The sequence below is a fragment of the Macrobrachium nipponense genome, chromosome 47 (genome assembly GCF_015104395.2).
Source record: "Macrobrachium nipponense isolate FS-2020 chromosome 47, ASM1510439v2, whole genome shotgun sequence".
Taxonomy (NCBI): domain Eukaryota; kingdom Metazoa; phylum Arthropoda; class Malacostraca; order Decapoda; family Palaemonidae; genus Macrobrachium; species Macrobrachium nipponense.
In genome coordinates, this window is record NC_087222.1 from 23754181 (window position 1) to 23765701 (window position 11521).

Sequence of the window (11521 nt, forward strand, 5' to 3'; positions counted from 1 at the left end):
TTGGGAAACATTTTGAAAACATCAGTGCTTACTCCAGCCTAGATACACATTTTCAAAGTATCAGAAAACAAAAAGATAATACTCAATTTTGAAACTCTTGAAGACCTGGAATAATAAACTATATTTTTTAACATGGATGAACTAGATAATGCCATCAAACTCTTGTCATCCCTCTGCACCAGGATATGATAAAATATCATTTGAAATGATAGAAAAATTAGCTCCTATAGCTAAATCATATTTATTAAAATTTTACAATAGTATCTGGATAAAACGTGTCTTTCCTGATAAATGGAAACATGCCATAATTATTCCAATAAACAAACCAGGAAAGGATGCAAGTAATCCATCCAATTATAGACCGATATCTCTAACAAGTTGCCTATGCAAAATCTTAGAAAAATGGTTAATGCACGATTAACGTATGTAATAACCAAAGAATCCAATTTTAACACCAACACAATCTTGGTTCAATAAAGCTGGCAGATTCAACCCTAGATCCCTTAACACATTTAGAAGATCATATCAAAAAAGGCTTTGAACAAAAGAAATTAACAGTAGCTATATTTTTGATATAGAAAAAGCATACGATACAACATGCAACTATAACATCATGCAAATACTCCACTCCAAGGGACTAAGAGACCACTTACCAATAATTATTAAGAACTACTTAACAAACAGAACTTTTCAAGTAAGAGTAGAAAATTCCTACTCAGTAACCTATAAAACTGAAGAAGGAATCCCTCAAGGTAGTGTCTTGAGCTGTATATTGTTTGCTTTAGCAATCAATGACATTACTATAAATTTACCAAGTGGTGTAAAAAACAGTTTATATGTTGATGACTTTTGTCATTTACTATACGAGTAGTAATCTGAGACATGCTCAGAGAGTTCTCAGTACTGCCATTTCAAATATATAGTAGTTGGGCAAATTCAGTTGGATTTAAATTTTCAACTGATAAAACAAAAGCAATCTTCTTCTACAAAGACAAAAGGTGGATGAAGAACCAAACAATCAAACTGCATCTTTATAGCACTGAAATACAATTTTGTACAAAAATCAAGTATCTAGGAGTAATATTTGATCAACATTTAAATTGGAAAGAGCACATCAAATACATTAAAGCCAAGGGCATCAAAGCCCTTGCCATATTAAAAAAGTTATCAACACACTAATTGGGGAGCAAAACGAGACATTTTATTAATGATATATAAGGCAACAGTCTTATCCATAATAGATTACTGCTGTCCAATATATTCATCCGTCCTCAGAATCTGCATTAAAATCTCTCGATGCAGTGCACCATGAAGGCGTGCGATTATGCACAGGAGCTTTCCGATCGTCCCCAACAAACTCACTTTTGGTGGAGGCAGGTGTTTTGCCCTTAAAACATCACCGTAATTTAATAACAATACAAGAGGTCTTTCAATGCAAGCAGGATCGTCTATCCTCCTGCAACTTACTGCTTCCAAAACTGTAATCAAGTAACAGCAGTTAATAGTACTAGCTCTTTCCAAAAAGAGCTAGATACATAATGAACATACATAATATGAATCCAATTTTTCACCCACCAATGGAATTGCCACCACCATGGATTTTAAATAGAGTAAAGATATGTACCTCCTACTGTCTTACCTACTCAAAAACAAATGACAAGTACGGAAATGTACCGCCAACATGCTTTGGAGCACATTAGAAGAAAAGGCGACAAATTTATGATATATACAGACGGCTCCAAAAAAATAACTGTTGGAGTAGGAGCATCTGCATATTCGAAAAATATGTTAAGTAAAAAAAGCCTACCTTCAATATCCATCAGTATTTTACTGCTGAAGTCACAGCCATACAGATGGCTCTAGATATGATATCTGAGGCAAAAGCAAGTGTGTCTGTTATTTTCAGTGACTCACGTAGCGCTATAGATGCAATAAGACAGTATAAACCAGGAAACCAAATAGTACAGAAATTCAAATAAAAATTCATCAACTCCTCCAATCAGGAATATCAATGGAAAATATGTTGGCTCCCAGCACACGTGGGAATAAAAGGAAATGAATATGCAGACTCTGCTGCCAAATTAGCCTGCACTATCCCTCCAACAATTTCATATGCCCCAGTGTCAGACTGGGTAAAATCAGTTAAAACATTAATTTACCAGGATTGGAAAGAAGAATGGGCCTCGGTGCCAACAACAAATAAACTTAAAAATATAAAAACTGAAAGTCTATGCATGGAGGACATCCTCACAGGAGGAAAGAGCAAAAGAGGTGATCCTAGCAAGGCTACGTATAGACACACAAGATTCTCACATGGTCACTTGATGTCAACACCACATGCTGACCCAGTGAAATGTAACAGATGTCAAACACCCATGACAGTACAGCATTTGCTTGTTGAGTGCCCAAATTGGACCCAGCAAAGATCTATTTATCTGCGGAGTTCGGAAATGAAAATATTCTTGCGGAAAGCAGGGATTTTCAATTAATAAAATCATAAATTTTTTAAATAAGACGGGTTTCTCAAATAAAGTCTAATTTTTTTTTTTTTTTTTTTTTTTCTTCTCAGGATGATCCCTGAGAACCAGCCCGAGAAGAGTTACTTGAGACTCAGAGGTCTGGAAAAACTAACACCTATTAATAATAATAATAACTACAGTCTTACATCTTGAATATTCAAGTCAAAATTGAGGAAAACAAGTTGTAATTTGATGATAAGGTCTCAATAAAGAAACAACTATCACCAACTTAATATGCCTAAAGGCTACCAATAAAGGAATGCTTCACCTATTGCTGTGAGAAAAAACCACCAGACATGTATGAATTCCAAAATTGACTGCTGCCAACCACTGGACTTCAACCATCAACTGGCAAAAACAAATTGAAGCTCTTTGCTAAGTTGTACCTCTCTTTCTCCCCAAAAGTGGGCAGGGGCAAGTCATCTACCCCAAAACATACTAATGCGACCCGTGAATTAAAAATTTTTAACTGCTGAACGAGTGAAACTAATAGTTTATGTAATTATTGGGAAAGTTACTTGGTATAAAAGATACAAACTTCAACAATATACTAAGACTCCGTTTCAGACACGTTCAAAGCATTTATCAGCTTGGGTTCATCTCTTCACAGGAAAGAGAAAAGAAAAAAGAATCTTCTGCCGAAGACAGTTTAAGTGCCTGTATCACAAGAGTCAGTGCTCTGCAACTTTCTATAAAACCAGAGGTCAAGCCCTGTAGATCTAAAGGGAGCTGTGTGTACCCAAGTACAAGAAAACTTAGGAATTGAAGGGGAAAGCTTGGGTTCTTTTTCTCCAAATACTTAAAGGGTGCCAAAATAAAGGAGACAACCGAGACCTGTTCACTATGTGGCTCTTTCCTCAACTAAATGAGGATACAGCAAAGTGTAACACTCCAACAAATGCTGATCGAACCAGAGATACTCTGATTCAAACTCTTCTGCTAGAGACAGGAGGAGACGGCTGCCTCCTAGCATCACCTGGCGACATGAGGTAGCAGGAACCGAGCAACTGCATCACATCCACGACTTGATGAACAGTAGATAGGACATCACTTCATCAATAGCCAGGAAATAGGGGGGATTACGGCGACTCTCCCGCCTTGTCAGAAATAGTCCACAGACTTTGAGCATTCCCATACAACACATCCTTAGAAAGCTATGTAGCTAAAGTAATATCTAGCTTGGAAACAGAAGATACTGTAACCATGGTAGATTTGGAAAGAAAAACATTGAAAGAGGCAGAAGTAAGAGATTTACCGATAACCGAAGAAAGCCGAAGAAATGTCATGACAAAGAATGAACGAGCATTTCGACGAAGAAAAAGAAATAGATTTACCGATAACCGAAGAAAGCCAAAGAAAAGTCATGACAAAGAATGAACGAGCATTTCGAAGGAGAAAAAGAAATAAGCTAGCAGACACAGATTTAGAATGATTAAAAGATGAAGAGATTGGTTAAGCAATCAACTAAGTCGACATAACATCAAAAAAAGTAAAACTAGTTACACATTATTTTTAATAAAACTGTCCAGTAGTATACCTATATAATAGTCCTATCAGTATGAACAACCTCATACTAGGTGACAATGAGACTATGAACGTGAAAAACAGAGCCAGGTGATGGCACAGAACCACATCATGCTGAGAACCAACCCAGTTCCCAGGCAGCAGACTACTTCCTTAGAATCCAACTGTCGCAGGGCAGTCCTAGGCTCGGGTGAAATCCAGAAAGAAAGAAATGGGGGCAAACTAAAAGGGCTTTAAAGAAGAATAAAAAATGTATTTCCTCTCTCAAAGGCAGTAAAAGAAAAACTGGCGTGGTCACGGGTTGCTGAGGGGATGTGGGTGGTCCCACATAACTTGTGACCAAGCACTGATGCCAATAGTCCCTTGCATACGCAATTTTTTTTTAACTTTAACCAGTTTCCCAGCTGGTGCTGGAAGATTTATCCTAATGTTAAAACTGAATGGTTTGTTTTGTATAGGAACAACTTAAATTTTCCCAAACTAAAAGTTGAGAGAAAAGTTAAAAAAGGAATTTTTATAATAAAATGAAATTTTATTGCAGACTTACCGAACAATTATACAGCTGTAGGGAACCTATAGCTGTATAATTGTTTGGTAAGACACTACAATAAAAAAGATAATTAATTATGAATAGATAAGGAAAAATACATACTTCATTAATAAATGATGATGACTAAATACTCTGTGAAGGCCAAGAAAAAAAATGCAACTTGGTAAAACTGTCAACAGTGTTATAAAACACAAACTATGAGGAGGGTAGCTGGTATGTACCAGCTGAGTCCCCTGGGATGCATTCATGAATGATCATTATTTTGTCTGGTAGACAAAATGATGGTGGGTTTCTCGGGACATGCAAGGCATTGAATGTGGATATAATGGATGAAGGCATAGTAAAGAAACAAACATGATTCATGTTCCATAGATGCAAAATTATGTAATAATGCTGTAATATCCAGAAGGCATGAATCTGCCAAGTATTGAAATTCAACTCCCATCTTGGCTAAATAAAAACTATACTAAGTGAGCCTCCTACAACCACAGCATGTTTCAGTTGGGCTAACTCCACAAATTCTGCATAAAATGCATAGGCTGCACAACAATGCCTACAGAAAATCAAACAAAGAAGCAACTCAACTGGATAGACCAATGTACTTACTAGTTACATTATTGTAATAATTTTTTGCTATTCTGCCATTTCACGAGAAACATTTTTAGATCAATCTCTTAAGCTGAAGTAAATACCAAGTACTGGTTAGTTAAAGTTAGACTCTACAGTATGTGGAACTGCTGTTTGTCATAGGATATCTAGAAAACACTCAGGTGCAGGCTACAATATATGGTCTTTCTTATTTAACAGACTTTTGATAGCGTAGTCGCTGTCGAGTCCTCAAATGAGTTACCCTCCCTGGTGTGTGCCAGTGCCCCAAGGTGATCAGACTAATATCAAAGAAATATCTTTTAGCGGGGTATTATGCCATAATGACAAACACTATGACAAGTGATAGAGTATAATGGACTCACAGACAAGAAGGCATATTTTCTCGTCTTCAGCGAAAGCTGTACCCAGTTTTCCTACATCAAAACCTGTAGAAGTGACTATTGCGCATGCGCATCGGCCATCTTGTTTTATGTTCAGGGCAGCGAAAAGACCACAAATCATTACTCTTCTGGTCATCACAATCAAAAGATTATTCAGCCAGTGTTCCTCTATCTTGAGAATTTTTCTTTGAAATCAATCGTGGAATACCCAACATTTGAAAGTTAAGTGCTCATTTTTAAGATTTAGTTAAAATGGTTAGGTTATAAACTGTGGAACATGAAAATTTTATAGTGAAGTACGAAAACTAGTTTTGTTTACCTGTCCGGCATTGTTTAGAACACGTGACTGGCGAGACATGTTTCAGGATAGCCTTTATGAACGCAAAGTGTTTATAAATAAATTTTTGTTGGAAATTTTTTTTGCCTAAAGAACTATTCCATATTGTATTAATAATTTACTTAATCTTTTCAGATAACGGTTTCTACAATTTCCGAGGCAGTAGCCTACATGAGCTAGTAGTCTAGCCGGTTTAGGACACGTAATTTTAGACTAGGAATGGGAATTATTGTTAGCCGTAACCTAAGATAGTATATCTTAAAGATGATTAAATAACCCTTAGTACTTACCTATTTTTTGGTGATAAGTACCTAGAAGTAGATAAACAGGCTACATCATTTTAGTTTTTTTGCCATATCTCTCAGGATGATAAGTATCTTATTAATGAGAGAAAGACCATGATAGAAATAGTACATGTTGAATTTTGTGACAGGTCAGCCTTTCCTAACACTGAATGGCGCCTGATACCACCTGTGCCAGACATGGAGAAGCCTCAAAAGGAAGCTGTTCTCCTAGCTGGATATTTGGCATTAAGAGCTGTAGATGAAACTCTTCACCAGGTAAAGGGGAAAGGAATTTATAGTGATATTATGAACAAGACTCAGGTGGCTCACCATGTACCACCAGCCTTCTGCCCCTTCATTTTTAAAGTCGTAAATCATGTGAAAACACATTTTCAAAATTATGTAGTAACCAGAAAGCATGAACCATTAGCAGAACTAAAACCATTAGCTTCGGTTATCCTGATTTCAGAAAACTCCACCGAGGAATGGGCAACGCTACAACTTCCTTTTGATAGGAAAAAGCTCCCCATAGATATTGCAACTCAGCAATTTGGTACTCCAATGAGAAGGATTTCAGAAGGTACATCAGGAAAGAGTTTTGTGCTAGGACCCACCTCCTTAGTGTCTTAACCACTTCCTCACTGTTAGAAGTAACCACACAAAGGCTTCCAGAAGAATCTAGGATGATTTTTGCTGTTGTAGCTAAAAGCCTTAAGAGAACATTATGGGAAGCTCTCTATGAATTTTTGGACTGGCGCATAAAAGCGCAAATGGAAGTACTGGAAAACTCAAGTCGCTTCCCAATGTGACTACCCTATTACAGTCTAATGCCTTCTGCCGAGACCTGTTTGAGGAGTCTATTGTGACTCAAATAAAAGAACAAGCACGTCAACAAAATAGCAGTGTATGCTCTACTGGGAAAAGATTTCAGGAAACAAAAAACCAGAAATTTCCCCTCACCAAATCCAAAAAAGCCACGCTTTGATAAAAAAATCATATAGGCCTCCATTTACTTCCAATAGCTCTCCTCATACACAGGTAGGTAGTCAGAAGGGACAGCACCCTCAAAAGGGACAACAACCTGCACAGCAAAAAGCGTATCCTTTTCACAAGGTCCAAAAACCAACTTATAGAGTAAAAGGAAAAGCAACACCTGGAATGCCCATTAAGGGAAAAGGCAGAAGAAGGGGGGAGATCCCAACAGGAATTGTTTGGTTGGGGGTCGACTTCAGACGTTTCAAATGGAATGGAAGTCTTCTCTTTGGGCACACAGCATTATTCTCAACGGACTGGGGTGGAAATGGTCACACCCCCTCCACCTTTGAAAGGGTTCTTTCAAAAACCGGACCCCTTTATGAAAGATTACGTGCAGAAGGCCCTCTTTAAAGCAACCATAGAAAAATATTCTTACATTCGGTACCAGGCACGTCTCTTCAGTGTTCCCAAAAAGGATTCTTCAGAACGAAGGTGATCCTCGACCTGTCAACACTGAACAAACACATTGTTTGCCAAAAGTTTTGAATGACTTCCGTTGCCCAAGTACGTTCTGTCATTCCAAAAGGGACCTAGACAGTTTCTGTAGATCTGAAAGACGTTTACTGGCACGTCCCTATTGCCATTCCCTTCTGCCCCTTCCTGGGGTTCTGGATAAGAAAAAGTTCATACAGATTCAAGGTCGTGCCTTTCGGGCTAAACATTGCCCCGAGAATCTTTACAAAATTGGTGACGGTAGTTTGTTCGGGAACTCAGGAAAGAAGGAATACATGTGATAGTTTATTTAGACGACTGGTTAGTCTGGGGAGCCACAAGAAAAGAGTGCCTGAAAAACCTAGGAACAGTAGTCAACAGACTCCAGTCAAAAGGCTTTATTATAAATTGGAAAAAATCCCATATCACACCCAGCAGACATTTTCAGTGGCTGGGAATGTGTTGGGACACGGTTCACGGCCTTATGTATCTTCCCCTCAAAACTCAGAACAGAATAAGGAAAAACCTCAAAAGGTTCCAGACACAGCCCATTGCTTCCAGACAGCAATTAGAGCGCATGATGGGTCTGCTACAGTTTGCATCTATAACAGATCCAATACTCAGGTTGCAACTGAAAAACGTGAACAAATTTTGGATGTCACATGCACGAAAAAGGATGTGAGACATATCTCACAAAATGCATAAAAAACTTGATACTTCGGCCATGGACACGGAAGGAATCTCTGGCAAAACAGGTCACCCTGACTCCTCCATCTGTAAAAGTAACAATACACACAAATGCCTTGTTGACAGGTTGGGGAGAACATTGGGAGGACCATCAGGCAGCAGGGAGGTGGTCAGATACTCTAAGGAATTGTCATATCAATTTCCCAAACCTCCGGAACAGACACACATTCTGCTGGTCCTAGACAATACAACTGCAATGTCTTGCATCAAAAAATTGGGATCACGCTCACCTCCTCTCAATATGGTAATATTAGCCAATCTTCAGATGGCACAGGAAAAGAAGTGGCATTTGTCTGCAACTCACCTTACAGGGCCGCTCAATGTAATAGCAGACTTTTTGTCAAGAAACACGACAGCCTCAACAGTGGTCATTGGACAACCACTCTTTTCAAATAATATACAACCTACTTCCACAACCAGAAGTGGACCTGTTTGCCACATACAAGAATCACAAACCCCCAGTATATGTGTCCCCGAATGTGAACAATCAAGCAATAGTGAGAGATACCTTCCTACAGGACTGGAACAACCGAAAGACGATTTATCTTTTTCCTCCATTGTCCCAGATTTCAAAGGTTTTGAAAAAGCTCCTAACCTTCAAAGGAACAGCTTACCTAATAGCCCCAAATTGGCCAAACAGGCACTGGTTCATACTACAGCAGTGGACGAAGAGGTAAATTCCATTACCATCCGCTGTACTATCCCAGAAAGTAGGAGGGAAAGTCGTTTACGCATCCTCCTTTCTAAGCCGAGACCTTCATGTGAGGATTTTTTAAATAAAATCTACCGTGAAAACTACTCACCCAATATTGCTAGGTACCTAGTGCAAAAACTACGGACATCATCTGTCCGGCAATACCAATCCGTATGAAGAATATGGTTAGATTATATCCAGAGTGAGAGCCCAATCAAGATTTCTTCAGAAACACTAATGAATTTTCTTATACACCTCTTTAAAAGGCAAACATCTTGCAGTTACAACAATTATAGCATTCAAGGCTGCATTAAACAGAACCCTTGCTTTATGGATTTGGGATCAATTCCAACATAGAAGTTGTAACTTCCCTTCTGCGGTCTTTTTCTTTACGGAGACCTGCTCCCAAAAGACTTCCAATTACTTGGTCCCTGAATAAAGTACTCAAACTTTTATGTACTCCTCAATTCAACGGACCTAATGTAACCACCTCATGCATGCTTCAAAAAGCAATCTTCCTGGTAGCATTAGTATCAGGAGCACGTATTAGTGAATTGGGCCTCTTAGAGGGGGGGCGATATAACTCACACAAAACGGCTGATAACCAGTTATTGTTATCCCCTGGGCCATCATTCCTGGCCAAGAATGAGAATCCTTTAAAGAGGAAATCTATTATAAGAAAACTCAGCTTAGCAGACAAAATGTTATGCCCAGTTCAACACTTAAGTATTACCTAGAGGTCACAGAAAATGTTTCAGAAGGTCCAATTTTCCTACATCCTAGCATGAACAAACCACTCTCTCTACAAGGGATAAGAATAATTTTAGTGTCCCTCATTAAAAAAGCTAACCCACATTCCTTTCCTAGATCACATGATATTAGGAAAGAACTAAGTACATCATTGGCCTTTTTCAGAAATGTATCATTTGAAGAAGTTTCTGAATGTACTGGGTGGTCATCAGTCAGTATTTTTAAAACACTACTGCCATGAGCTGGAACAAATTCGAATGCACTGTGTATCAGTAGGCGGTATGGTTAGTCCTGACCCCATAGGCAACACGACAGAAAACCAGGGGTCTCCTTAACGGGTGGGTATGTTGACTATCGCGGGGGAAGGTGCGTAAAAGTCGCAACCATACCCATCATACTTAGGTAAGTCACCATAGAACTTTATGCTGAAAGTATATCTTATGTGTTTTTGTTATCTTATTTACTGAAACTAGTGGCTTGACAATGGACATGAAATTATTTAATCTTAAAACTTTGAGATATTTGGGATGAAAATTTGTGAGCTTAAGTTTTTCGTCACCTGTCAAATTTCTTTGTAATGCTCCTTTGAGGATGAAACAGCAACTACGCTATCAAATAACAGGTTTTGATGTAGGAAAAACCTATTTTTGGTAGTCGCTGTTAAGTCCTCAAAATCCCCCCACTTCCCTGACAAAAAACCATGGGATTTGGATAAAGGTACATCCTGTGTTGACCAACAGAGTAATGATTTGTGGTCTTTTTGCTGGCCCGAACATAAAACAAGATGGCCGATGCGCATGTGCAATAGTCACTTCTACAGGTTTTGATGTAGGAAAACTGGGTGCAGCTTTCGCTGAAGACGAGAAAAAATGCCTTCTTGTCTTTTGAGTCCATTATACTCTATCACTTGTCATAGTGTTTGTCATTATGGTATAATACCCGGCTAAAAGATATTTCTTTGATATTAGTCTGATCACCTTGGGGCGCTGGCGCACACCAGGGAGGGTAACTCCTTTGAGGACTCAACAGCGACTACCAAAAATAGGTTTTTCCTATGTCAAAACCTGTTTTTGTTACTTGTAAGAAAGTAAAAAACCCAAGCATATGGCAAACTGAGGTGCTACTGTACAATATTCATTGAAGAATTTAGGGTATCTATGCAAGAGTATAAAGGCCACTGATGTCAGAAATATTTTGATCTATCGATAGTACTACGTACTATAAAATCCTTTTAAGACAATATTACCCAAATCTCTTCTCTGAGAGCACTAGATGCAGTCAGTGGCAGTGTATTTTCAAAACATGTTTTGTATAAAAGTTTGAAAGTGTGTGGCCAGCCTAAGAATACAAATACTAATTTTAAATTACTTTTTATCAGTATCCACTGTATAAAATTGATATTGATTTCTTAATAGTACTGTACACGGGATCACCAAAAGTATAGTCAATATAATTATTTTACAGTAATTATGCATCATATCATACTTTCCAATCCAATAATGACAATTTCTATACCACCACTTACAGCATCTGATACTTTGTCCCGGATCAAAGTTACTGAACGTGGTAGAAAGAGTTGAAGGTCATTGTTGAAATCTTGATGGTGGCAACGCTGTTAAAGGGAGAAATAAAAATACAAACTGTATTTAGAAAAATAAAA